This window comes from Mustela lutreola, chromosome 16, assembly GCF_030435805.1.
Source record: "Mustela lutreola isolate mMusLut2 chromosome 16, mMusLut2.pri, whole genome shotgun sequence".
NCBI classification, from domain to species: Eukaryota; Metazoa; Chordata; class Mammalia; order Carnivora; family Mustelidae; genus Mustela; species Mustela lutreola.
In genome coordinates, this window is record NC_081305.1 from 2620010 (window position 1) to 2647986 (window position 27977).

Below are 27977 nucleotides of genomic sequence, written 5' to 3' on the forward strand. Positions count from 1 at the left end.
CCCGGGGATGCTTATTGTGTACTCAGCACAACTTTTAAGAACGTTTCATATTTAATCCCACTTACTGACAACATTGCGAGAGAGGTCACATTATCGGCTCTGTAGTAAATCTTTCTGAGGCACAGAGAGGTGAAGTAACTTGCCTAGGGTCACACAGCTCAGTAGAGCCAGTATTCAGTCCCAGCGATCATTCTGGCTCCAGGTTATTGTGGGGATTGAGCACATCAGTGAACTCTGCATATTCAGAAATGGACCAGATCCCTCCATGCTCGCCACAGATTAGCCCTTGTCAGCGTCACCTGCCCAAGGAACGGGAACACGGCGGGTCTTGTCTAGATGGGAAATACCACCGACAAGTAGAACAGAGACTCCGATTCACCCCGTACAATTTGCAAAGGCGCTAGGCCCCTGGGAGAGGCCATGGAGGAGCAGCTGCTGCTGGACTGAGGTGGGAAGTGCAGGGGAGCGGGAGAGCCTGGGTCATCCTGCTGATAAAACCCAGGTAGAGCCTCACTTCCCACCCTGCTAGCACAGGACGCCGTCCGCATGAGATGTGCAAATGACCTGGAGTCCCTTTGCTCTTCTTTGCAGCAAACAGAGAAGCAGAGAAGTTAGCAAGCTTGTTTTGGCAGAGGAAAAAACACAAAATGCCCAAACCACAAAATTCTCAAGAATACTGCTAAGCACTAATTTCACTAACATGTTAGACAGCCTTTCGGATCTAGGCAATCTTGTTCCTCGGCTGGAAACAGTTCCCGAAAGCCATGTGATCCCAAACCCACACTGGGCATGTGGGGATAATGAGGAAATCAGCTCCTGCCTTCCCTCGACTTCCCAGCCAAGCCGAGTGGGGGCATCCCCTACTGCTCCAGCCCAGGGCCCACCCAAAAGATGCTGGCTCCTCTGTGCAAGCCTCAGCCCTGTGCTCCTGAAGTCACTTAAGACCTCGCGGTTTCTGTGCCCTCGAGGTATAAGCACACCGCAACCCACTCCTCCCCAGGTCAGCACTGTAGGACCAGAAAGCCAAGTGCAGGGTGTAGACATGTCTTCTTATAAGGACATTGCCTTGTCATTCAAGGTCAGCATCCCGATTAGAACAGGCTAAATAATGAGGCAGATAGGCTAACATCCCTGTTAAGAAGGTAATGAGTCACAAATGCTATTTCGATGGTTTTCTTTGAAAGAAATACACATAACCAAACCGATTTTAATTAAAGATCTTGTCTTTGTAATCAGGCAGCCACAAATGAAGGCCAAAATGCTTTCATGTGGAGTAATATACACGGAGCTGAACTGGTTTTCCCATAAAAGGGCAGGGCTTTTTTTTTTTTTTTTTCAAATAAGAAAGTAGTTTGTTCCTAACAATACAGGGGAACGCAACAAAAAGCTGTCTTTGGCAAAGTATAAAGCAGGGGCCACCCTGCTCCCCCCATGGCTGCCATTTGTTGATGTTAAACCAGTTGGAACGTTTGCCAGATTTGCAACTTGCTAGGAGGATCCCACCCTTTGAGATTAGACATGTGGGCCTCATGTTTCAGCAAAAAAAACGTAGTCGAAACCAAGTAAACACCCTCCATGTACATCTAAAGCAGATTTCGTGCAGAAATGATTGTAACACACCACAGTGTGTATTTCTGCAGAAGAAATAGCCCGGACATCAAAAATGATGTTTTATGATTTTTAGTTTTAAATGTCAACAGAATTGAAATACCTCTCCTAACTATGTCCTCCAAAGCCAACAGAGGAGATCATCCTTTTTGGTTAAATATGCATGTAATTTAATAATCCACAAAAGGAAAATGCATCTGAACGGGCGTGAGGTCCACGTGTGTTTGCTTCTTGACAGCGTCGAATCCCATCTTCACCCAGGAGGGTGTTGGGGTGGCCGCCCGCTGAGCGTCCCGCACACAGCTCGCACCCCGTGGCACCGAGTGTGTCTTTAGGTGGCTGGCCGGCCTCCGGCCAGGGAAGGCTTCGGGGGCAGCTGTCTTCTTGAGTCCTCTTGGCATCCCCAGTGTGGGAGCCTCGATGCACTTGGCCCCCATCTGCTGGGCCGGGCGAGTCTCGGGCGGCAGCAGGCCGGGGTGTGGACGTGGACTGCTGGGGGCAGTTGGTGTCTTCCAGTGAAGGACTGTGATGGTCCTGCAGGTGCTGAGCTTTGCTGTCTGGCAATAATGAGAACATGGGATGGGCACAAGAGGGTCCCCAGGCAGCTCCCAACGCAGGGAAGCTCCCGCTCTGCGTGATGGAACACACACCAGCAGCCAGCAATGCCGCTGGACCGATGTGTACCCGCTGCGGGGCAGGGTCACACAGCCAGCTGCGTCTCCCGGTTTCTGCTCCTCGCTCCCGAGGTGCTGCCCGCCCTGTGCAAGTGGTCCTGCATGCATGATCGAGCCCTGGGGTGGGGAATAGCAAATCACATCACACTCTTCTTCCGGGAGGGTATGCTCCGTGGCCGACAACACAGTCCTCTCTGCTCGCTCCTGGTCTTGGGCTCCAGATGCATTTCACAGACTGGCGAGTGCCAGAGAGCCCACAGCGGCACCTCCTCGTGGGTGGTGGGGCTGAGCAGCTCGGTACACGCTGCGTGCCCAGTACACACCGGCCCTCACCATCCCCATTTTGAAATGCAGAGGGTGCTGGAGGGTTCTGCTCTGACACAGCAGGCAGCAGCGTGGGTGTGAGGGTCCGCGTCCACCGCTGGCGTTTGGTAGCCGTGGACAGCTTCTCTGTAAGAGGGCGATAACCGTCTCTACTCCAGCCCCAGCGGAGGCCGCACAGCCTAGATGACTGTACTGATTGTGTGCCGCCGTCTTAACAGGAGGGCCGGCCTTCCTAGCCAGATGGGTCAGCCCAGATGTTCTCTGAAAATGCCGGGAGCCTCACGGAGCGCGCTCTGCTCACAGGACACAGGGTGAACACAGGGACCTGGAACTCTGGTCCTTGCTCCAGAGCTGGCTCCCTCCCGGCCCGGCAGGATGGACCCTCCCATTGGACAGCCTCTCCCGTGCCTGGGGAGGACAGCTGTCAGTCACAGAGCCCGGCCGTGGGGTGGCTTCGTTCTGTCCCCTCCTGCTCGCTAGCATGCTGGGGCTTGCTGGCATTCCAGAGAGAACGGGACCGTATGAGCCTAAGAAGAGGGCGCTGACCCACTGGTCATGGAACCTGCGGCCCCCAGGGCTAAGGAGGCAGCATGAACTGACCCGCGAAGCTGCTCCCGGAGGCTAAGATCCACAGCCGCGACTTTCTCTGTGACCCTGTTAGTGGGTGTCTGCTAGGCCTCAGAATTAGAAGGCAGCACCACAGGCCTGGAAGGCACATGGCCTTGTGCTGTGCCGTGAGCGATGAGCCTCTCTTCCTCTGAATCAAGGATGCTGACTCAGATCTCACAGATCCAGTGTGGCGGGGGTGTGGGGGGGGTACCCCCCACCTCCCTGAAGGACCCAGTGCTTCCCCACACACGCCCTTGCTCCCTCTGGCCTGCCTTCTCCCTGAAATGCCGCTGCTACCTGCCTCCCCCAGACCAACACTCCCTGTGGGTCACAGCCATCAACAGCCTCCTTGGCAAGGCCTCATCTAACCCCAAGGCCAGGCCTGGGTTCCTCGGTAGCGCCAGTACCGCGTGTCCCGAGTAGTGTCATTCCTTGTTATATGGGTTTTAATGATCTTCAGCTAGAAACAATAGAAATCCGGGCTTTTTTGCTTTGTTTTTCATGAAGAAGTCTGGAGGAAAGCAGATCAGGGTTGTTGAAGTGCCTCTCCTGCATGATGTCTTCAGGACAAGGTTTCTTCTGTCTAATTAATCCACCATGTGTTCCCCCTTTGCCCAAAGCCACCTTTGCTCAAGATGGCCAGTTCAGCCCCAGCCATCACATCTGTATTCCAGCCAGCAGGAAAGAAGACCTGTGAGAGGAAAGGGCAGAGGCTGGGTCAGCTGTGCCACTGTTTAGGGAAGGGTGCACCACATTCCGCTTATCTGATAGGTCAGATCGCAGTGACATGGCCACCTTTGGCTGCGAGTGGGGGTGGGGTTTGGGTTCTGGGTGGTCACTCACCCAACTGAGTACGGGCTCTTTTCCCATGGAAGGGGATGACAGACATGGGGGACGAGAGGAGGGCTGTGCTTTCCTGATGTCCATCCAGGAGCCAGGACGGTCAGATTTTCAGGAAGTGGGTCTCTGAGTGAGTAAGCGACGCACTGCCAGCAGCGGGACTTGGATGGGAGGCAGGACTCTGATGGGGCCTCACAGGATTGCAGGCTCAGGGGTGCCCCCGACCTGCCCCTTTGTTGCTGAGCTGCCCTCGGAGCAGCGTTCGTCTGATCGGAGCGGTGAAGAGGGTCCGGCAGCTTTGACTTCAGAGCTGCACGAGGGCCAGGGCATGAGGAGGCCTGCAGGGGATGGAGAGTCTCAGAAGGTCCCCGGGGTCTCTGGGGGGAGTTCCCTGATTGCCTCTCTTTCCCTCTGCCCCACCTAAGTGCCCAATGCCCTCTCCCAGTGCTGGGCCTGGGCCGGCAGAGATTTAGCAAGTCCCCCCGCCTGGCTGCCCGCGTCTCGCTTATCCCGTCACTGGGCCTCGCCGTGCAGACAGCTCTGGTACGGCGTCATCTTTTATGGCCCAGTTAGCAGGCGACCCCCCAGACAACAGGGAGGCTTGGAGCGGTCTGCTTCCCGCAGCGAGGCTCCTTATCGGGGAGGCCGGGCCGCTGGACGTATGGGAAGAAGGAAGGACGGAGGAGAGCGGAGGGCGGGGACGCGACCCTCTGGCAGGCGGAGAGGGAGGATGCTCCTGAGCGCGGCCGGACCACGGACGGAAGAGGTAGGAAAGGCTGGAGCCACCCACACACTTCCCCCATATGGCATCCCAGCTGTGGCTCCTTAAGCTCTACTCGGGGCCCAAACACGCAAAGGACCCAGTACCTCCCCGCCCCCCAGCCTTGTCTGCGCCCTCCCCCCACCCCGGGTAGCCAGGAGAGAGTTCCTGAGGGCTGGAAGGACCTGGCCACCATGGTGTCCGACGTCCTCCTCTGGCAGAAGGGGAAAGCGAGGCTCAGAGAGGGGCTCGTGCCCCCACAGTCCCAGAACAGCCAGAGCTAGACCTGAGGCTGCCTTCCAGTTCCCTCAGAAGGGCCTGTCCTCTTGCCGCAGGTTTGCCTGGACCAGGAACAGCACACATCCTGGGTGTCAGGAATTCACCCCGATTGCCTACTGGGAGGCTCGAAGCGCCTTGTTCTGTGATTTCCTACACCTGTTCAGGTCATCACGGGACAATCCTTACGGGGATCATGCGCCCCTTTGGATGGGGGAACCGAGGGAGGGAGGAGTCCGTGAGCGACATCCCAGAGAAGGTGCCCCTCCCTTGGTCACCACCAAGGCTGCTCCCAGTCTCCAGAGGCACTGGCTGCCTGTGGCATTGCTTCTGCACGCCCTCTGCACCTCAGGAGCTTTCTCCCAGCTGACTGCAGGCGTCGGAGTCACTAAGAAGACATTGCCCCCGAACAGAGCCCCTTGAGTCTCCAAGGACCGAGCGATCCCCAAGCTGAGCAGGTCTGAGCCGAGCTGAGGCGGGGCTTCCGCCGGGACGGCATGTGCCGGGATGGCACGTGGGCAACCGCAGACATGACCAGCGCTCCAGGGTCTTCTGTTTAGGATGGGGGGGCCGTGTGCTGCCTACCTTCCCTCGGGCGTCCCAGAGCTCCCTTTTTACCCAGAAGTCAGTTGCAGGACCTGCTGCAGGCCACAGTCCGGTTGAGCCCCCCTCAGTGCTGGACGCGAGCAGAAGCCGCAGCCCTCGTGTGCCTTCCTGCTGGGACAGGGCGCGTCGCCCAGCACGTGCCTCAGTGGGGGGCAGCTGCCCATGAACGTGGCCCCTAAGTATCCCTCCTCGTTGCTCGGCCCGGTAACTGTTGCGTTTAGAAGTAAGTGACACACTTTCCTACATCTGCTCCAAATTTGCATTTCAGAAATTAGAGAACTTAGTTACGTGGTATTGCATAGCCGTCCGGGCCGGGTCTTAGAGTATGGAACTGATTGGACATTCTGCCCCAAATAAGAGGAGTTTCGAGCTCTTTCCAGGAAATTGAGTGGAACACCCAAACTGACATCCAATATTAAGTATTATATTTGTATAGTTGTTCTGTAGAGCTTGCTGGCATCCAGCATCTGAGAGCAAACTTTATAAATGGGGAAATGGAATACCTGTTTAGAATGGTGCTCATCAGGGCTAAGGAATTAAAATAGCGCAGTGCGCACTCCAAGTCAGGCTGCTTGTAAAGGTAGAGCTATTAAAACATGATTAGCTGAACCGTACTTTGTCTCAAAAATGTCATACACCATTAAAGTTGAAAAGACTTTGATGCAAATACCCCTGGCAAAGGCTCTGCCCCGTCAGCAGCGATGTGCTGGGAATGTTCCCTGCAAATACACAGTCCTGCTGAGTGAGGGGGAAGGGGGGCCGCCTGGGGCAGCAGGATGCCTGGGGGCTGCCGGGACACCCAGCACCTCTGGACTCTGGCTCATGGGCTCAGGAGCACGTGACAGTGGGAGGATTCAGTCCCGGGCAGATGCGGCAGAGTGGGCGGGGCAGAGGCAGGAGGGGGTGCAAAATTTAAGGGGATGCCAAAAGATCTTGGTAACTGAGAAGTTGGTATTTTAGTATAATATTTAAAAACAAAGATAAACTAGCCTACTACTGCCTGCTGTCTAGCTCTTTTGTAAATAAAGTTTTATTGGAGCCAAGGCCAAGATGAGGCTGTGACAAGGCAAGGTTGTTCCAGTTCAGGATCAGATTCTGCTGTTAGTAGAAATTCAATGTTTTGTTCATTGTGGATTTTTTGGGGTTTTGAGTTTTGGGGTGTCTATTTAAATTTGGGGCCTGAGGCAAGGATCCCACACACCTTACCTGGCCAGGGGAGTAGTTTTGGGTGGTGTACTCTCACCCCTATTCCCCAGCAGGACAGGATGGTGGCCTCTCTGCCAGGGTCCCCATGAGGCTACTGTGCTTGGAATCCTGTGCCCATGGTGGGTGTGGTGGGAGCACAGAGTTCCTGCAGGAGAGCCCGACCCTATCCCAAAGGTCAGCCACCCCTGTCTGAGCCGTTGCTGTGAACATTTTACTAAAAAACACTGAAGACAAGCCCCCCACCCCAATCCTACCCTACCCCAAGGTGTAGCCTGGGGTCTCTGAGCACTGTTCTTAGCTGCTGGCCTTAGGGTACCTCTAACATCTCTACCCACCCCCTGTGGCCTTGGGTGTGGCGTATAGCCTGGAGGGGGGGTTCTGGAAAGCTGGCCCTGGATTTGGGAATGACCTAGGCTCACCCTGCAGGGTGGGAGAGGTTTAGAACCAGGCCCCGCCATTATCCAGAACTACTGCTGCGCCTTGAGCCTCCTAGTTTCCCCATCTGAACTTGGTGGGGGCCACCAAACTCGCCTCGCCACGTCCCTGGATTGGAGCTTCTTAGGCCTCAGGTTAAATGCGTGAAGGTGCTTCTGCTCCAAAGGGCTACACACGATCCAAACGCAGTGATCTCCTGTAAAGCAGGGCCGCAGATGGGAGCATCTTATCCAAGCTCACAAGCTGATGAGTGGGGGTGTGTCTTCAGGAAGTTCCAGGTCTTGGTCTCTACCAAATGAGACCTGCCTTGGGATATGTGCTAAAACAGCAGGCTGCTCCCCACCCCAAAGTCTCCGGTTTGGGAGGTCTGGGCGACGGCCCGAGAACTGGCCTTTCTAGTCCGTCCCCGGGCGCCGCACGCTGCAGTCAGGATGTCACTTTGGAAACCGTCTTCTGAGGGCGACTGGGAAGGAGGAGCTGGAGGGAGGGAAGCCTAGGGTGAGAGAAAGGAAGCTGGTCCCAAACCATGTCCCTCCTTTGCAGGGGCCACTTCCACTGCCGGGGAGGGGCCCGCTGGTCAAGCAGTGGTTCCCAAGTGCCGTGGCTGCACCAGAAGCCGCTGTACACGATGTGGACTCCCAGACCCCCCTGCCCCAGACCTGCTGAATCAGGGGGCGGCCAGGGCTGGCGTACTCATCTTTGCCCCCCCCCCCCACCGGTGATGCTGATGCCTACGAGTTAGGACGACTCCCCATCCCTCCGCTTCTCGGGGGGGCTGTTTCTGAACACCCGTCGCTACACCCACCCCGCAACATTGAAATCTGCAAGTCAGTGCAGCCATCTAGCTCGTAGAACTCTCCAGATGACGCTCCTGCACCACCAGGACCGAGAGGGTGTGAGCTACAGTCTCCGATGGAGACCCCCGCGGTGCTGCGAGTTGCACCCGCGCGGGCAGCCGAGGGAGGGGCCGGAGCTGATGGACGGCCGTCCGAGAAGCGGGTGGGTGTGGAGCGTTGCAGAAAATTGTGTGTGAGGATGCTGGGCAGGGCACCGTTATTCTGTAGGGTTGGCTTTTCCTTTAAACCGCTGAGGCCTGGAACAGGCCCAGTTATAATAGAATTGACCATACTGCCCACTTAGGGTCCTGACCACGCGGCCTCATAAACGGGCAGAGAGACCTATAAACTGAACCAGCAGCAGCCCCCCTGCCCCCCGGCCCCGCCCCTGCCTGTTTGGCTTGGCAGAGCCGAGCCTTCGTGCCTGCCCTTATTAGTATTGGTGTCATATGGGTTCCTACGGTGACTCACCTCCGACATGTGAGCCGTCCCCTCGCTGCTGAGGAGGAAACCTCTCTGACGTCTGTGTCGCCGCTGAGATTCGCCAGGGTGGCTGCGGCCCCCAGGGCCAAGGTCCTTGGTCTCGGGCCACTCGGAGGCCTGGCCCCCGTTGTCCCCTGGGGTCTTGCCCCTTGGTGTCAGGCACGCGGTGTCCGCTTCACTGGCGCGCTCTGCTCAGGGCAGTGGGACGAGGGCTGCCAGGCTCTGGAGGGGACCGAAGCCACTTGGGGGCACTGCTTCTGGCTGAAACTGGGCGGGCCCTTTGGCCCGACTGTGCCCTTTGCTCAGCCATAAGCCTGAGAGAGAGACGTTGAGTTGGCCTTCAGCACTGGGCAAAACTGGGCGACTGGAGTGTGGGGCAAGACTGGCCACGTTCAAATCCCTACTCTGGCCCAGGCCCGCTGGTGGTCGTCATGTGGGGCTGAGAATCGCCACTACTACCAAGGCCGCCACCAGAAAAACCCAAATAAACCCACCGCACGGTGCCTCAGTTTCCCCGTGTGGGAGAAGGGAATCCAGAGTGCCATGTAGTACTGTTTTAAATATAGAAGGGATTTGGCCACATAGTGCAGACCTGCAGGATGAGTCCCCAGGAGGCCTCTCTTCATCCCCCCGTCTCTCTTGCCACCTTTTTACAAAAATTTTTTAATTTTAACTTTTTTTTTTTTTTTTTTGGCCAGCACTGGATTTCACCTCTGGGATCTAGTTATTAACCCAAATGTCTCTGTTTAAGGGTTTAGCAGTGTACTTTTGCATCTCCCTACAGAACGCAGCTGGCCCTTCCTTGGGAACCTGATGGGCAGAGTCAGATTCTCGAAATTTGTAGGCAGATAGAAAGGGACTGCAGGGTCTCCAAGGAGGGGGAGCGGCAGGAGCAGAGGTGCCCCACGAAGGACTGGACCTGCGGGGGCAGAAGCTGCGTGCCACTCCCCTGCCCTGCCCCCGCCACCGCAGCCGCGTTTGACACGGCGCCCCACGGAGGGGCAGCTGCTGTCCTCTGGGTGCCGTCCTTGGCACCTTCTTTGTTGCTGCTGTCTGTTGAGGGTCAAGCAGTGACCCTAGTCATCAGGGCCCGAAGGACCCGTGGAAATCAGCCTTCACTCCTTGTGAAGAAGATGGGGGGGTATTGTGTTCCCAGCTTTTATTACGGAACTGTTCAGACACAACGGGAGGTTGAAAGGAGTGTCCGGCAGCACCCGTACACCTGCCGCCCACCCAGACCCCAGCTCACACCCTGCCATCCTTGCCTCCTCCGGTACCTGTCCGTCTGTCCGTCCTTCTCTCCATCCCTCTTACGTCAGCTTTTATTTCACTTAATTTTTTCCTGGAGACATCGGATTGCTTTGCTTCTGAGACTGACTTATTTTCCCCAGGTATCTCTGTTTAAGGTTTCACTAAGGTGAAGTCCCTACAGAAAGGCGACTCACTGCTCTTGATGTCGCTCTCTCCAAGTCGCACATGCGCGTGAGCGGTAGGGCGGCTACTTGGGACAGCGACTCGGCCAGGCCCGGCCGGTGCCTCCAATCCACATCTCTTTGTCTCCTCCAAGAATTAAAACTACATATTCTCAAGTGCAAAAATAAAACTTTACAAACTCTGAGCAAGTTTCTTCTTCCCCTTTGTGGTAGCATTCACTCATCCATTCACCCATTCAACCATCCATCCGTCCGTCCGTCCGTCCACCCACCCATCCATCTGTCCATCCCTCCATCCGTCCACCAGGTACCCATCCATCCATCTGTCCGTCCGTCCATCCATCCATCCGTCCACCCACCCACCCACCCATCCAAATATCCACCTCTGCCGAAAGCATTTACCTAGAGCATCATCATTAGTCACTGTTGGAACTTCATTTAATCACATGACAACTGTTAATACCTCCTTTGGACACGTGAGGAAAGTGAGACACAGCGAGTTATCCAATGTCCTAGAACTCTCACAGGCAGTGCAGGGATGTGACCTCCGCACAGCAGTGCCTGGGGCTGTCTGGCTCCTGCCCCCGTAGGGATCTGGCTGTTCCAAATGGGCAAGGATAGAAATGAGTGACTCCTTCCTCCTTGGTGTAACTGCGACCTCCGCGTGTGACATCACTGCCCCCCAAGATTTCAGAAAACCCCCTCAAGCCAGGGAGTTGCCCTCCTCTGGAGCTGGGGTTTGGCCTTGCCGATGTCTAGAATCCAGGAAGAGTCAGTTCCGGATTCAGAGTGTTTTCCTGGAAAGAGCATGTCCCGTCCACCAGAGTCTCGTGCAGTCGTGTCTGGGAACAAAACCGCATTTCCTGTGTTTACCGAAGCTGTTCTGTAGGAGGCGTGGAGACCCAGGTCACCCCCAGCTCAGGCACATTCCAAGCAAACCAGCCACCCCAGGAAGTCAGGGTGAGGCGGAGGGCATGGGGCAGGTGCTGGGTGGAGGGGGCTGCTGCATGGGAGGCCCCCGGGACCTGGTGGAACTGGCCATCACCATCTGAGATGGTGGAGAGGAGGAGCCCGCCCGGCAGTGGGACTGTGCCTGGCTGGAGACCCCTCAGGCTGGGCGCTTGGTAAGTAGAGTCAGACCGGTCGCCCGTCGCCATCACTGATAGTTGAGAGCAGCTAGTGCTGCTGTTAGAGTAACTTCTGTAGCCAAGCACTTGGCCCGGGCTGTCTCTGTCTGAGGCAGGTGTCACCATCATCCCCACTGTAGTGACAGGGAACCTGGGGCTTGCAGAGTTGAGTGACTTCTCCCCAAGTCACAGGGCAGCCAAGGGCTGAAGGGTGTGGAGCCTGGGCCCAAACCAGGGCCGTCTGAACCCAAACATCTCAGCTGCCGAGTCACGTGGAGGCCTTGCCCAGCCGGTGAAAGCTCATAAATCGCATGAACAGTTGGGGAAACTGAGGCTGGGGAGGGCAGCAGCCTGCCCAGCTCTCATCGGAGCAGGTGGCAGGTGTTGCCTTGTTCATCTACTGGGACAGATATGCACCTTCCGTCTTACCCCGGAAGAACGAGTAAAACAGAATATTGAACCGAGCACCCTCCCTGCACCCTCCTTAGCTGCATTCGTGGGTGTCACCCCTTCTTCACCCCCTCCTCTGGCTGGCCCACCCAGGCCGGTCCGTGCCATGAGCCCGCAGTCCCTGGAGCAGGGCATCGGGGGCAGCTCGAGGCATGTGCCTTCACTGTGCGGCCCCCTCCTCCCAGGGCCGCGCCAGGCCCGGTCGCCGTGGTAGCAAGGGTGCGTGTCTGCACCATGCGGGGGGAGCCCGGGGGAGCCCGACTTTGCGCTCTGTGCTTCCATCGGAAGCCAGGGGGAGGCCAGGGCATCTTCACTCTGAAAAGCAAAGTGACAAAACGGAAGCAGCACGCAGTGGGGGCTTGAGGTCGGTGAGAGCACTCTCTGTGAGCCCAGTGGAGGCCGGCTCACCCGTTCACAGATGGGGCATGGTGGTCGGGGCACGCTTGTTGAGTTGCCCGAAGCTGCCAGCGGTATATGGAGAGTGGGCGGCCCTCTTGAGATCCTGCCTCTGCCCTTTCCCGTGACCCCTAAGCCACCCTCGTGCCCACACCTGCCCCTAGGCTGTGTGAGCCCACCCACCCTCTGTGGCCAGCTCCCACCTGCATTAGCCTTGGGTCTGGTGGGTGCCCTCAGGATGCACACGTGGGGTCCCGAGCCCTATTGCGCTGTCCGTCTGGTTTGACCAAAACCCGTGAGGAGCCTCAGAGCATGATCTGACCCCTTTGTGTGACCACAGGACCAGGGAGGGGCGGCGGCGGTGTCTGGTTGTTGCAGGGGCCATGGGTCACTTGCATCTGCCCTGTGGGAAGACTCAGTAGGCGCTGGTCTGTGTCTGTGGGGTGGGGGCTGGCAGGCTGGGCCAGAGGGAGCACGTCGCAAAGGGCGTCTGGAGCCTCTGCAGCCCCAGAGCCGGTGTTGAGACACAGAGGGCTGGGCCTGCGCTCCCCCCGCCCTGTCCCCAACCCCGGAGTTTCAAGAGGGCAGGGGTGACGCCAGGATTTCATATATAACGAGGTTCCCAGGTGACACCGTTGCTGCGGCTGGACCTTGGGAGCCACCCACTGAGCGATTTGCCGGCCAGTCTTTCTTAATGGTGTTTTGTGCCGGTCAGTCTTGCCTGTAGGTGCACAGCGTAGCTAACCAGGGTCTGCAACCGTGGGACAAACAAAACCGTTTCTGAGTGGGCTTGCCACAGGAGGCCCCAGCTGAGGAGCTAGCCAAGGCTCCCAATTTCTCCGGGCTGAGGCTGCCAGCCCTGTGCCGGGCCAGCCCGGAGTGGGGGCCTGCAGCTTCCGGTCAGCTGCCCAGCCAAGGCCAGGTGAAGCGGAGACTAGTCTGTCTTCCCTGCTGAGCTGAGCCTCCACCTCTCGTCTGTGAAACGGGCCCAGTGATGCCATCTCGGGTGAGGTCACGTATGTAAAATACCCCTCGCACACTGGGCACGACCAAGTGAGGGTGTGGGTGTTACCGGCATCACAGCGGCTGGTTGAGCAAACGGGTCCTCCCTCCCCTGAGTGAAACGCGCTGGCCCCACACCACGAGTTCCTGGATTCATTTCTGTCATCATAAAAGATTGTCTTTCCATGACCAAGCCTCTACTCATGGCGGCTTGTCAAGAAATCTCTCCTGCTCCCCACCTCCCCTCGCCTCCTCTTTGAGAGCCAATGGAAATGGTCGCCAGAGCAGGGCCCATTACAGCGTCGGCGCTGCCAGTTTGGCCCTCATCCCCGTCATCGGGCCCTGTGCCTCGGATGGCCTGGTGGAGAGGTTGGGCGCAGGTCCTGGCCCCCGCCCAGATATTGGGGTGGGAAAAACGTGTCTGCAGTTGGTTGGGGGTGGAGAGGGCCAGGCGGGGAGACAGAGGCGCATGAATAATCCGCTGACCTTTCCTCTCTGTGTTTGGGTGAACATAAGCCTGTTTACAATAAACCCCGGGGAGATTTTTCATCCTTCCAAATGGAACAAGGGTTATGTAAGCAGAGAGACCTCGAGCTCGGCAAACACCTGCTCTAGGGGCCAAATGGAGGGAGATGAGAAGAAATGGAGCCCTCCGTTGACTCGTTGACGTGACGTGGCCTTCATTAAGCAAGAGCTTGCTGGGAAGGGCAGAGGGTGCTTCCCCGGGGGCACTTCTTCCCTGCACCTGCAGGTCAGGATGAGCTCACAGCCTTGGACCCCACGCTGGCTGCCCATGCCTGGCTTTCACTTCTCAGTTGCTCTGGGTGTCCTCTGTGTTTAAAAACAACCTGCAGACATTCTGATTACAGTGAGCGGGGAAGCAGGAAATCCATGCAGAAAAAAAAAATTGAGAGCAATTCACCCCTTGCTAGTTTCTGTCCTTCGACGATAGTGGATAGTCACCACTATGCCTGGTGACTTTTAGTGGCAAATGCCAATGACAGACACTCCCCTTCCATTGTTGGGTTTGAGTATATTGTATCAAATAAGATAACATGTTCTGGAAACATGAGGTCAGCAGCCGCTGTCTTTGGATAATCTATGGGATTTTTTTCTTTTAAAAGCTTTTAGGGGAGCAGATAGGAGCAGAGAGAGAGGGACAAGCAGACTGCTAAGCTCAGAACCCAGAGACCATGACCTGAGCTGAAATCGAGTCAGACACTCAACAGACTGAACCACCCAGGTGCCTTAATCTGTGGGGTTTTTAAATAGAAGTTCTAGATTGGTTGGCAATGTGTACCCACTAATGATTTGGGTAAGTCTGGCATAACCCCACTCAGGTGTGATTGTGTCTTTACCATTTTCCCAATGGGCACAGACTGGCAAGTTGAGAGTTATTTCACCCTCCAGCTTAGACCAAGCCATGCCAGAGAGAAGCAAGGGTGGTGGCTTATGATGTGTTCCAGCATCCCCTTCTCATTTTTAGACTCTCAACCAGGGATTTGGTGTGTTGTATTTTCAAAAACAGCTGCAGCGAGCTCTCCCCCACCCATGCTCTTCTTACAGTGCTCTGCCCCATCGGTGAGGGTCTGCGTCATCCTCCACTACAGTCTCAGTGGGCCTGTGCCTCCAGCTGAAGCAAAGCTGTGTGACTTCCCAGAGTAGGCTTTGTGGGGGGGTATAGGTTCTGTGCTGCCCTGTTGGGACATTCATCCTTGGAGCTTGGCCGCCGTGATGTAGAGAAGCCCAAGAGGCCCACACTGAGAGGAACCAAGACTGCCTGCCTTCAGCTGGGCTGAACTCCCAGCTGACAGCCAACACCAGTCAGCCAGTCCTGCGCCTTGCCATCTTGGACGCGGACCCTTCCGCGTCCAGTCCAACTGCCGCAGCTGACTCCCTGTGGAGTAGAGATGATGAGCCTTCTTGCAGAGCCCTGCCCAGACAACAGCTTTGCGAGCTAAACACGTGTTCGCTGTTTTAAGCCACTAAGTTTTGGGGGTGATCTGTTACACATAGTACAGGTGTTTCCAATGAAGGCAGAAATTAGACCAGCAACCGTGACAGGGCGTGCTCCCTGTGTCAGGGTGACGCAAGCCTGGCATGCGTATGGCACACACGGTCTCATGTAAGCCTTCTGGTGCCCCAAAGGACTGGGCTTTTGTTGGCTCTTTTTTTATGAGGAGGAGGAAGCTGAGCTGAGACTCAGGTTAACCCACTTGTCCATAAGTGTGGAAAGGCAGGAGCTGGGTGGGTGACCCCAGAGCTGCCTCTGGGCTCACAGTCTCCCAGTCCTCAGGCCAGTGTGCCAGCCCTCCTCAGTGGGGCTCCCACCATCCTGGATGTTTCCCCAGAGTGTCTATACCTACCCAACAATCCAGCCACATGCCTGGACATCCCCCACAGACCCCACTCGAACCTCCTGCCAGACCCTTGCTTCTGCCATGGCCTCCACCTGGAGCGGCCTCCACCGGAGGAGACCTGCCCATCCAGCCAGAACCATTTCTCAGGCCAGGTGCTCTGCAAAGTTTCTCCCGCATGCACAGAGGGCACTATCTCAGAGCTCCAGGCTTGGGGAAGATGTTGGATGATGGCCTTCAGGTGAACACCCCTGACTCTAACCCGCCCAAGGGTGCCCGGATCGCAGCCCGCTTTCACTTGCAGTTCAGCCTGGCCGGGGCTTCTTGGGCATCATGTTTGAATGCTCTTTGCTAACTCCTGCCATGGACTGTGGCACCTCCGAGGGCAGGGCGCGTGTGTTCACCACGTTTGTGCCGTCATCCCCACGACTGCCAAATACACGTTGGTTCACTGAACGTCACCATAGGGAGCTCTTACCAGTGCTGGACCTCACCGTCAGCGCTGGCGAGGCTGGCCCACACGTGTCTGACCGTACCCCCAAACTCCCATTTCTTATTTGGTGGAGCCTCTCCACTCCCCCGGGTTGGCTGGGCCCAAGGGCACCTGGGATAGAGAGGGCTTTGCCGCTCTCCTGTAACAGAGTGTCCCCCTATGGGGGCCAAGGGGGAACCTCCCTTCAGCAGGAGGCATTTCTCTGGTGCTGGGGCAGTCGGTGGATGATGGCTCACCACCACGGGCCAGGGGATTTGCCTCAACCACGCGAGTGCCTGTTCCTGAGCGCACAGGGAGAGGCCCTGTGAGCCCAAGATGGAACATCAGGTGCTGGCAGGGGTTTTGTCGGTGGTGCTCTCCTCCCCTATCGCTACATCCTCCACACCTGAAAGCAGGTGCCCCTCCCACTTTTTCTGTAGTCACCGAGGTAAAGGCGGGAGGGACAGGAGGTGCTGGGCTGAGTGTGGGTGCAGATCTCAGTGTCAACCTGCCTAAAGCTGAGGCAGATGCCGGTGGAAGGTATTGTGGGCACACGCCCGTTCCTAAAGCACAGAGCACAGAAAGACTAATGCCATTAGGGCCGCCATTGGTGGGAGGGTCTGTACTTTGGGCCCTGAGCTACACATCCTCTGAGCTTTGGCTCACCTGGTCTTCACCACCACCCAGGGAAGTAGGCAGTGTTTTCATTGCCTCTGGCAGATGGGGAAACTGAGGTTTGGCAAGCTCAAGTGACCTCTGTGAGTCATAGACCCAGTAAGCCACGCATCAGAACCAGAACCCATGGAGTCCAACCTCAGAGCCCCAGCTTCTCCCACCTTTAAAATAACCTAAGTATAAAATAAGCTGGGGAGAAAATGGGTATTTCTTTTCAAAAAAAGTATAAAACGTTATGACCTCCCTCCTGCTGCAGACTCTCTCTCTCTAACCCTCCCTCTGGCACCCGTTGTTAAGTTTTTTGGCTCCCTTTCCAGAAATGTCTTACTCATGTATAAGCAAAAACGCTCCTTTATGACAGGAGCGCACAGCGTACAGTCACCCTCGCTTTCTTCCGTCTGGCTGTTCGCACAGTGGGTGTAGTGTGCGTCTTCATGCCAGGAGCCGTGGGGCAGTCCCCGAAGCTGGGCTCTCCAGACTGCAGCAGCCTCCGTCCTGGGGTGCCCTTGTTGAAAACGGATTCTGAGAGGCCACTTCCGGAGGTTTCGTTTCAGTAAGCTGTCCGGTTATTCCCTGCTGCAGGACAGAGCACCCCAAATTTTAGTGGCTTCAAACAGCACTGATCATTTATCTTGCACAGGTTTGGAATTTGTGCCGGGTTTGGTGCACAAGGCTCCGACACATTGGGTCAGCTCAGGCAGGAGGCGGTGGAAGATCGACTTCTAAGGCCAGTCCGTGAAGTCTCAGTCGCACCCGCGGTCTGCACAGAGCTGAGTCGGGGCTGTCCAGCGGGGTCCTGCCCTGTCTCTGTGGTCTCGCTGCGGGGCTGCTAGAACTTGCCCACAGCATGGCAGCTGAGAAGCGAGGCTGAGAAGTGAGGCTTAGGACATCAAAAAAGAAATCTTTTGTCCATTCATCCATCCACTGGCCAATTTATTCATTAAATATCTTATAGGCACCTGTGTATTTAACAACAAGGGAATATAAATTGCTTCTTTATTAATATGAGAAAACACACTAAGTAGATGTTACTGAGTATCTGCTCTGTGAGGGGCACAGGAGCCATGAGCTCGGCACAGCCGTACTGTGTCTGCAGAAACCCCAGAAGCCGCCGGTCTTCAGTTTTGGTGGTGGTGGCGGCAGTGCTGACTTCAGTGGTATTCTCAGTGGGACTGATTTCAGGGTCGCAGTAAAGTCAAGCTTTCCCTGGGCCAGAAGACTGTTGTTATGTACCCGGCAGCTCTTGGAGGGGCAAAAGTGTACATTTGCATCTGGTCTTTGGACGTGTGTGGTGTTCACTCTAGTCTGCTCAGGGAAGACACCCAGAAGTAGATCCTTGTCTGGGATGAGCTGCAGACGTGGTCCCAATAAACAATCCGACTACAGGGCTTTGGGAGAGAGCAGCCTCTTTATGAGCTCAAGGAAGAAAATCTCGTTTTTGTTGCTGTTGTTTTTACGTGATTGGTGTGTATTTGACTTGTTTGAAAAGCTTTGTTGGCAGTACTTTACCCCTGTAATTATGGCAGGTTTTGGTGAGCCGTGTTGGACTCTGCAAACGTTTGCTGAAAGCTCGTATGTCCTAACATGTTCTGGATCTGAAGTAGGGTTCCAAACCCTGCATGGGCAAGGAAGCCGGTGTGGTTCAGGACGCTTGTCAGAGTTTACATGGAAGGGTTCTTTACCTTGCTGGAGGCCTTGGTCTGAGATGGCCCTTCCAGAACTTTCCCAGTGCCCTTTGTGCAGACTGTGAAGCCACTAGCATGAGTTTGCATTTTAACATCAACATAAATCTCTATTGTGCCTCTCCAGGTACTTATAGGTGAGCACTACGTACTTTTAACATAAGGGGGAATGTTATCTTTGTTTGGACCCTGCCCCCTGGCCCAGCACTGGGTCTTCAGACAAGGATTTGAGCTCATCGAGTGATTTGAGAAGTGTTATGGATCGATTGTGTCCCCGGAAAGATGTTTCGAAGTCATAATCTTGTGAACGTGACCTTATTTGGAAATAGGGTCTTTGCAGATGCCACCAACATGCAATTTCGAGACATTCCAGCCCTACAGTTGAAGAAATATTGCTCGGAACCCTCAGGTACTCTTTATGCAAACTCACCGGTTAGTAAAGTGTGAAAGGGGGGGGATTTCTTTGCATCCACGTTTGCGGGTTTGTACTCACAGACGGGACTTCCCCGTCAGTCTGAGGCAGGGGCTCTGACGTTCACGCTTGCAGCTGCGCATCCGACACCGGCACGACGCCTGGCGCAGGGCAGGCACGCGTGGATTTTCATTAAATGGAGGAGTGCCTCAAGTTTACGTGGACTTAGCCGATCCCGTGGTGACCCGTGGCCTTGCACGCTCTGGACCTCTCCTTGAGGGCAGGGCCCCTTTGGCTTTGTTCACAGATGCTTGCCTCACCTGGTTTACTCCAGCCTCGCATCGCCTCCATGGGGCTGCATCTCTTGTTTTCCCCGTCATTCACTTGACGAAACCGAAGCCCAGGGAGATCAGGACAGTTGCCCAACCCAAACTCAGACCGGTTGGAGTTCTAAGGCCCCGCCCGCAGCCCCGCTCTCTCAGCCGGCAGAGCCGCCCCACTCGCCGCTGAGCCTCACCCCGCGCTGTGGCGCACCAGTGCGGGTCCTCGGGCAGGTGACTGCGCTCTGGTGTCTCTGCAGGCCACGCTGGCCCACTTGGCTCGCCCCGCTGGCGAGCTCAGCTCTGCTCACGTTGCTGGATGCAGGACAGAAGAGTCGATTCTTCCTGGTACCTAAGGATAAAACTTGTCAGTAGGAAAATCAGTGAAGCAAGAAGGAAGAGATGTTGGGTAATCCGCCGTTCAGAACTGTCTTGGATATTTAAATGTCCTTCTCCCCACCTTTGGTGTGTTTTAAAAACAGGCTGTGCTGCTTGATTCAGCACACGGCCCCCGTCAGGGCTCGCGGGTCACCTCCTTGCATCCTCACGGAGCTCCCCCAGGCCTGCACGACTGCGGCCCCCACGTGCGGGACGGAGGAGAGGGGAATTGAGAGCAGGAGTGATGGGCTGTGACGCGGGCTCGGCTAGCCTGCTGGCGGGCACACGCACCACTCACATGTGCCGGCATACCCGTGTGCTCGCACACATGCACATTCACACACACACACACACATCTGCACGAGCACCCGCACTCACACACACATGTGCACACTGACGAGCAAGTGAAGCTGAACGAAGCTTCGAGAATGTCTTACGTAGTGACAGCGGGGACATATTCCTGTTTCACTAACAGCGCCTGCACCTCCAGGCCCTGCTTCCTCGCTCAGTCCCTTGGTGTTGGGCCTCCAGATCGACGCCACCACCGTCCGCATCCTAGAGTTAAATTTTCTTGCACACATCCTTAATTATCCCTCTCTGCAAAGCCCTAACAGTGGGGAATTCCGGTCACTGCTTATTCCTACTGGTGGCTTTGGTAGATGCTGCTCAGTCGCCTTCCAGAGAAGCTGGACAGATCTGCACTGTATCCAAGCACGATCAACGAGGCTTTGCAGATCTTTCTTACTGAGGGCTCTGGTGACACAGAGGCTCTTTTGGATGCAAAGACCCCAGCCCTGTTCTAAGGAGGAGTATTCCGGTTACCCAGGAAGCCAGGCCAGCAAAATGTGGCCCTGAGAAGGAAGGCGGGGAAGGAAGGAACTCCTGAGAAAGGCTCGTCCCGATCCTGCAGAACTCCTGAGAAAGGCTCGTCCCGATCCTGCAGAACTCCTGAGAAAGGCTCGTCCCGATCCTGCAGAACTCCTGAGAAAGGCTCGTCCCGATCCTGCAGAACTCCTGAGAAAGGCTCGTCCCGATCCTGCAGAAATCCTGAGAAAGGTTCGTCCCTTAGGATTAGTTTGCCTCGTATTTTGTCCTCCAGTTGTTCCTGCCCAAGTCTAGCCTTTATAAGTGGGGAGAGAGTTTACTCTGTCACCCCGGGAAGGAATTACACCCCAGCGACCACAGAGCTGTCTTAGAGCCTTAGAGATGACCGCAAGGAGGGGTGTGCAGATGACCTGGTGGGAGCTGGTGATGTCACCACTTCTTTGGGACAGCGCAGGGCAGCAAGCAGAGCGCCCTGAGCCAGCGGCACGGCCACATGTTCGCTGCAGGTGACGCTCCCTTCAGCGGCTGGCGGCCCCCTCACTCTGTTAGCTGGCGTGTCCCTGGCAATCTCGCTGACTCCCCTGCTTTACAGACTGGGACACCGCGGGTCTGCTGGTTCTGAACAGGGATCAGCTAAAACCCCAATTCCTGCTGCCTGAGAAGGCTACCCAGAGACCTCACAGAGTAAAACGGAGATGCGTTTTGCAACGGTCTTGGCAGGGGGCACGGGGCTGGGGGTGTGGGGCCGGTCTGGGTGGTCCAGCCCCCAGATAGGCCACCAGACAGCCCTGGCCCCTGGGGGACGGCGCCTGCCTGCAGTCCGCTGTGTCAGAGGGGCTGGCTCCTCAAGTCTGCCTCGTGCCAGACACCCTGGGAAACGCTTATTAATATTGGAGATGTCATACTTTTTTTTTTTTTTTCAAATTATAAAGCAGGTTCTGAAAAGTAATGTCTGTTTTCTATAATTGGCGAGTGGTCCCCAGACAGCCATTCAGCCACCTTGAAAATCAATGTTTTCACGACCCTTGACCCCTCGTTCCCTGACGAGTGTCTCTCCTACAGGTTGCTCCCAGGATGAAAACAAAAAGCAAATCTGTAACAGCAAAGGCCTGAGGTTAATGTCTTTAACAAGATAATGTGACTTAAGGGAACTGTAAAGCAAATCATTCCGAAATTCCATTTATTCGCCGCGGCTCCAACTGTATTTTGAAACCACATGTACGTGCTGCCTGCGCGTCTGGCCGTGGACAGACTCTGCTTGTGTGTTCTTTCTTTATTTTTTACCATTTAGTGAGGTATAATGGACGCACGGCCTTCTATTAGTTGCAGGTGTACAACACAGTGATTTGACACTTGCGTGCCCTGCGAAAGGGGTCGCCCCGTGAGTCTCGTTACCGTCCGTCACCTCGCAGAGTTGATGCCCTGCTCTGTCCCCCGTGGTGTTCGCTTGTATGTTGGTCACGTGTGGGACTGTGGCTTTACTGCCGCCGTCATTCAAAGCCCTGAGCGATACGTGGAGGGCTGTGGAAATGCACGGACGTTCCTGTCCTCCAAGCCTCGCCCCTGCCTGCTTGTTTGCTGCTCTAGTGGACGTCCGGTGACACAGTGAGACCAGCTCCTGCGGGAATGGCTGTTCCCGTAGCACGCGTGTGGTGGGACCTCTCCACCCCGGAGCTCCCGTCTCTGTGACACGAAACCCGAGAGTGACAACCAAAAAATTCCGCCCAGCAAACAGATGTTTTGTTACCCGACGCTAAGCATCTGGCCCTCAGCAGGCAGGAGGCTTGGCGGGAACGTTCAGGTTCAGTCTGGGTCCCAGCAGCAGGTCATCAGGCACAGGTCGTGCCCAGTAGATGTGACGAGAAGCTTGTTGATGTGCTGTTCCTTGCGACTGTAGCTGTCCCGCTCTACGGCTCTCAGAGGACAGTGCCAGCCACTGAGGCACAAGTCGAGAGTATGGGAACCAAGAGGACGATTTATAATGTTTGTGCTGCAAGTAAGAGCGTGACGGGCGTTGTCCCGGGTCTGCGGCCCTGTGAGCCAGGTACGAGGCACACTGAGACTGAGGGCTCTCCCGGAGCCGGGCTGCGCGGAGTCCGTCACCAGAAACACGGCACACACCCCACCGTGGCTAGAATGAGAATACGGACATGCGGGGCAGGTGTCGGCGCAGGTGTGGGGGAGGGGATGACAAGTCCTTGCAGGGTGATTAGTGCCGCTGTGGACGTGGCCCTTGGGCCTAGGAAAGGCAAAAGAGGCACCTGTGCCACCCCCAGGAGCTTGACTAGAGCTGAGCCCCCAAGGTGTCGGCCAGACACAAGCAGGGGAAGGATGCCCCAGGGTGGGGTTGCCTCAGCCAAGGCAGAGGCCTGGACCCCACCGGCACGGTTCGGGAGTCTTTCTGGAACCAGCTCCAGCCGCACGGCCGTCCTTGCAGAGAGTCTTCAGCACACTCGGTCACTCCTTGCACGTCCGTCTTGCATGCCTGCCTGTGCTGTCGAGGCTGGAAAGGCCCGTTCCCCTCCCCCAGCCTCCCAGAGAGAACCAGGCTCTGGGCTGGGTGCTGAGTGGTGGGACAGGACAGCTACAGATGAGCTCAGAGATGCGTGGCGTCTTGGCGTCCTTTGCAACCTCCAAACGCAGTTCTGGGGCATCATCCAGATCAATCCAGGTCTGGGAAGAGAGTGGAGACAACCGCGAAGGGGTTGTCTGTCGATGTCAGGGTCACAGACAACTTCACATTTCCTCTTTGGCTCTTAGGAACGTTCTGGATTTTCTCAAACACATGTTGCTTCCGTAATCAGGTTTTTTTTTTTTTTCTTAAAGAGCAAGAGAGGGTTGTCCTGTAGTGCCCCTGAGTCCAACTTCACCTTCTGGAACCTTCCAGGAGAACGGCGGTCTTGTCTGGCGACTGCGGCCAGCCCTGCTGAGTCTGGCCTGCATTTTCTCATCTAGAACGTGAGGAGATCTGACTGCAAAGATCCATTCTGCATCTTAAATTTCTTTTCAAGCCTTGAAATTAAAAGAAAGAATTTTTTAAGGCACCTCAGATTTTAGAACAGCAGAAATACTAACCTCTGAAAGTAAAATGCCTTCAAAAACCCCAGGACAAGCTGGAGTGTTTCTCCACTGGCCTCGGAGACAGGCCAGACCATTCTCCTCCAGAAGCAGGGTATTTTTAGAGCATTTTCAACCACTTTTCATTGAATCTCAGCTTTTTCCCCTTCCCCCACCCACCAAGTACCTGAGGTGTAGAAATGAATTTATAACAGGAAGCCTTTGATTTTGGAGCCTGTGTGTTTTTGAAGTCTTCCAAGGCAGGGCTGTAAACCAACTGGCTTGTTTGGAAAGAATGTCACATTCTACACGCGGGGGCTGGCACCCTGTTTTCCTCATCGCGGGAGGGGCCTGCCTCTGTGCTGAGAGTGAGGAAGCGTCCGCCCCGCCGAGGAAGTGGGTGTCTGGTGTGAAGTCCCTGCTCCCCAACTCCAGCTCCAGGGCCTCGGGGCGCCATCCCTGGCCGGCCGGCCAAATCTTGAGGCTCCCCAGACAGCGGCATCCCTGTGCGATGTGGGGTCGGTGTATCTCTGTACCCTCATTCTTCAATCCCCGAATGTCACCGGTGGAACAGTCCCCCTAAGGACTGCCCTTCCCTTGGAAGAGAGGAACGGGCACCAAGTGTGAGTACGGACTGGAAAAGGCCCTCTGGTTTCAAAGTGCTGAAACGGGACCACTCCGCACCTTAGGACCAACGAAATAAGAGAGAAGCTGAGTCTTCATAGGGTTCTAGATCTGCCCTGAGGGGCTGCCTCAAATGCAGGCCCCTAGGCCTCACTTAGCAAAGCGGCTGCCTCATCTTCCCATTGGCCTTCTGGTGGCTTACCCAGCTCCCCAAAGTGGGATGTCTGTTCCGACGCCCAACGTGCAGCCTCAGGCCGTTGACCCCGGTAACCCGGAGTTACGGTGCTCATTTGGCCCTCACCACGACACCATGTGTCCGTATTTATTCCTGTTGCGCCCAGGGGGAGCTTGAGGCTCTGGTGGCTCAAACAGCTCAAGGCCACCACTAGGAAGCCCAGGTCAGGGTCGCTAGAGCAACACCGAAGTCTGACCCACTGCCGTACGACCTTTCACGCGCATTCACACTTTTGTCTCCTTCTCTCCTGTCGTGGGTGCTAAATCCACGACAGCAGAGTTGAACAGTTGCAACAGAGACAGTATTGCCTGTTCAACCTAAAATATTTCACGGACGATGGAACAGCTTCAGGGATGTCGAAGGACATGATCAGAGTCACATGGAGTAAGCGCTGGAAGCTGGGACTTCAACAAACCTTGGTCTAGACCAGAAGTCAGAAAATAGTAGCCTACCGTCTGTTTATATAAATAAAGTTTTATTGGAACACAGTCATGCCCATCCATTCCCACACCTCCTAGGGCTACTTTCTGCTACAGTGGCGGAGTTGAACAGTCGTAGTGGTAGCGACCGTGTGACCCACAGAGGCTAAAATATTGCCATCCAGTCTCTTATGGAACAAGTTTACTGATCCCTGATTGAGGCAAAGGCACAATCAGTTTCAAAATAATGATCGTCGTGGAATTACAAGAGCAGATCAGAGGCCTCACGTATCCTAGAGCCACTTACGAGTCTGCGTAAAATGATGCCCTCTGGGATTCCGTACGAGAAACTGGGAGTTGGGGAAATTGTTGTGGGCATTTGGGAGAGCTCACCTGCCCCTGGAATTCCAGCATTTTGCTGAATACGCACGCTTTCTCCCACCGCTTGACCTTGGCATAGGCCAGTCTCTCTGCCCTTCACCCCATGTCAGGCTAACTGCTGCTCACTCCCCTTCAGACCTCAGCATAACCTCCTCTGGAAGCTTCACATGGGCCCCAGTGCCCAGTTGCTGTGTTTCCATGGCAACCCACCCTTAACTGAAAGCAGCAGTCCCCACCCTGCCGCCCGCTGTGTGTTTACTGCTCCAGCGTCCCTGTGGCCCATTGCATCTGCCAAAAGTGCTATAAATGCTGTGACAATATTTCCAATCCACGCGTGACTTCTTCGACGCTCTTTCCATCAACAGGTGGGGCCCACATCCCTGTCCCTTGAAACTCAGCAAGTGTCGGAGAACTTGGCCGTGAGAGGTTGCCCAGAAGTGACGCTATTTGGCTTCTAGAGCTAGGTCATGAAAGGCGAGGTGGCTTCTCTGTTGCCCACTGGGATGTTTGCGCCTGAAGCTTCCGGCGGCCACGCTGTGAGGAAGCCCAAGCCTACCCACGTGAGCGGCGACGCAGAGCACATGGGCTGCGCCAGCCACACCTCCTCCCCCACATCTGCCTGGAGCCCCACGGGAGACCCGGCAGGAGCTGTCAGCAGAGCCAACGGGAGAGAGACCCTGCTGGTGCACTGTGTTCTCCCTCAAGAGATACCTGCAGACCCAAGCCCCCGTGGCTCAGAATGCGACCTTATTCAGAGATGGGGTTTTTACAGAGTAATCGAGGAAAAGTGAGGCCATGAGGGCCAGCTCTAGTCCAGTGTGACTGGTGTCCCTCTAAGAAGAGGAATATCGGACCCAGGATGACAGGGAGAGAGCTGTGTCCACGTGAACGCAGGGAGTGGGGTGATGTTTCTACAAGCCAAGGAACGGGAGAGATCTCTAGCAAGCCACCAGCACCTGGGGGGCCTGGAACACGGCCTCCCTCACGGCCTCAGCAGGACTCTGCCCTGCCCCCACTCTCATCCCAGGCTCCCAGCCCCCAGAGCTGTAGGCCAGCAGAATTCTGTTGTGTAAGGCCCTGGACTCATGGTACTTTGTTACAGCAGCCCTAGTAAACAAATATAGGAGAAAATAAAATGATTGCCATTTCAGCCACAAAGTTTTGGGGTGACTTATGACATGGCATGAGCCGGTGGGAGTGTTCTCCTGCAAAGCTGACCCTCCCTGGAGGCAGGCGTCCCTTGGCACTTGGTGGGATAAAGATTTGCTGTCCAAGCACCCGGACGGACAAATGGACGACAGTTTGCTACCCCTGCCCTCGGGTAGTTCCCAGCACAGCCCCACTGGTCGCGGTCCATCCCCCTGAGAAGAAAGATCTGGGTGCAGCGGGCCGGGGCTCCCAGCTCAGCAGCGATGTGAGCTCCCTTGCATGCCTGGGAACTGCAGTGAAAACCCACTTAGTGATGCATTTCCTGAGGGAGCCCGTGCCTGGAAAAACAGGAAAGTTAGTGCCTATGCATTTTTATAGGCGCCCAACACGAGATTTTGGAGGATGGAGGACTGAAAGCCAAACAATGCCCGCGAGTTGTTAAAAAATAAGTGGGAAGGCCATATGCTTTTGCATTCAAGCGAGACACACAATTGAATGGAGAGCGCGTGGAAAAGCTCTCAGACACTCCCTCGGCCTTGGCCTCCGGGATGTGCGGGGCCCCTGAGGCAGCGCGCAGCGAGGATGGAGAGGTGTGGGCCTTAGGAGGCGGGAGGGGCCCGGGCGTCTGACCCCCACCTCCAGGCAAGTAGGTCACTTGGCCATCCAAAATGGAGGGATTTTTTTTTTAAACTTTTCTCTAAAGTGCAGTGAAGTGTTAGGTTGGGGGTCGATATCTGACCTTTAACTGAAAAGGACTAAATCGTGCGTAACCCATTTGGACAGTGGGGTTAGCGGCCGTGGAAAAGGGTCCCGAAGGCCGAGGAGGTGGATGGGCAGAGCTGGTAGTAACTGGCCAAGGTCTCGCTGCCGGTGAGGGGCCCGGCGGCTTCTGAGCGCAGCCCACCCCCCGCAGAGCCGCGGCGCTGGGGACCCAGCCGTGGGCCCGCGCACTGCAGCGCGGCCTGGGGTTCACCTGCGGCGGCGGCAGGAGAGCGGCCGGCGAGCCCCTGCCGCCTGCGGGTCAGCTGGGGCGTGGGGAGCGGCTCCTCTAACTGCCCTCAGCCCCTCCCAGGGCAGTGGGAGCTTCACTTCGTTTATCCAACATTTTCACGTCACGTCGACGACCTGATACTACCTCAGTAGCCCTTTGAACTTGGAATGGTGGTGGACTCCCAGCCAGGCTGCCCGGAGGATCCAGCAGGCCATCTGCCCCTCTCCTGTCCCCTTGCGTGCTTTGCCCTTATACTCTCTTACGGTGCATGTGCCTTCCTCCACGTGCCACTCCGCAAGCACTGCATCGCTGTGGACTGTTTTGTGCGGGCAGAGGACGCTCAGAGCGGAGGCCGTCGGTCCCCCGCTGCTGGCTCGGTCAGGTCTCTCTCTTTTCTCTACCGTAAAACTACGGGCACGATGTTCTCCCACCGGCGCACGGTTCTTTCCTCCTCTGCTTTATTTCCTCGGGATGAATGTCTGGAAGGTAAGACTTTTGCCAAATCGAGTGTCACAGCTGTTTTTTGTAGTTCTTGGTCCCCGATTTTACATCTTCTGCCGACAGACTGAGCGCGTTCATGTCCCCGTCAGCGATGTGGCAGGTCACCAGACTCACGGGCCGCGCCAGCTCTGCATGGCGGTGTTGCCTAAGACGGTGGCTGACTGGGCAGGTGTAAAAGGCCTGCGGATGGGCAGACTCAGGGCTCGAGTCTGTGCAGGGATTTTTTTTTCCTCCGGTGAAGAGCTCAGGCAGGATATGGTAGCGTGGTGTTTGCATCTTGCCGTCTGAACCACACTAGCCTGATTATTAAAACCACTGCTGTTACTTGCATTTAGTTATTTATTTTTCCGTGTGAGAAGTGCTTTTCTTCAGCTCAACAGAACATGGAAGTCTGAAAAAACCCTGCCTTGTGCAGAGGATGTGAGCTGGCTCGG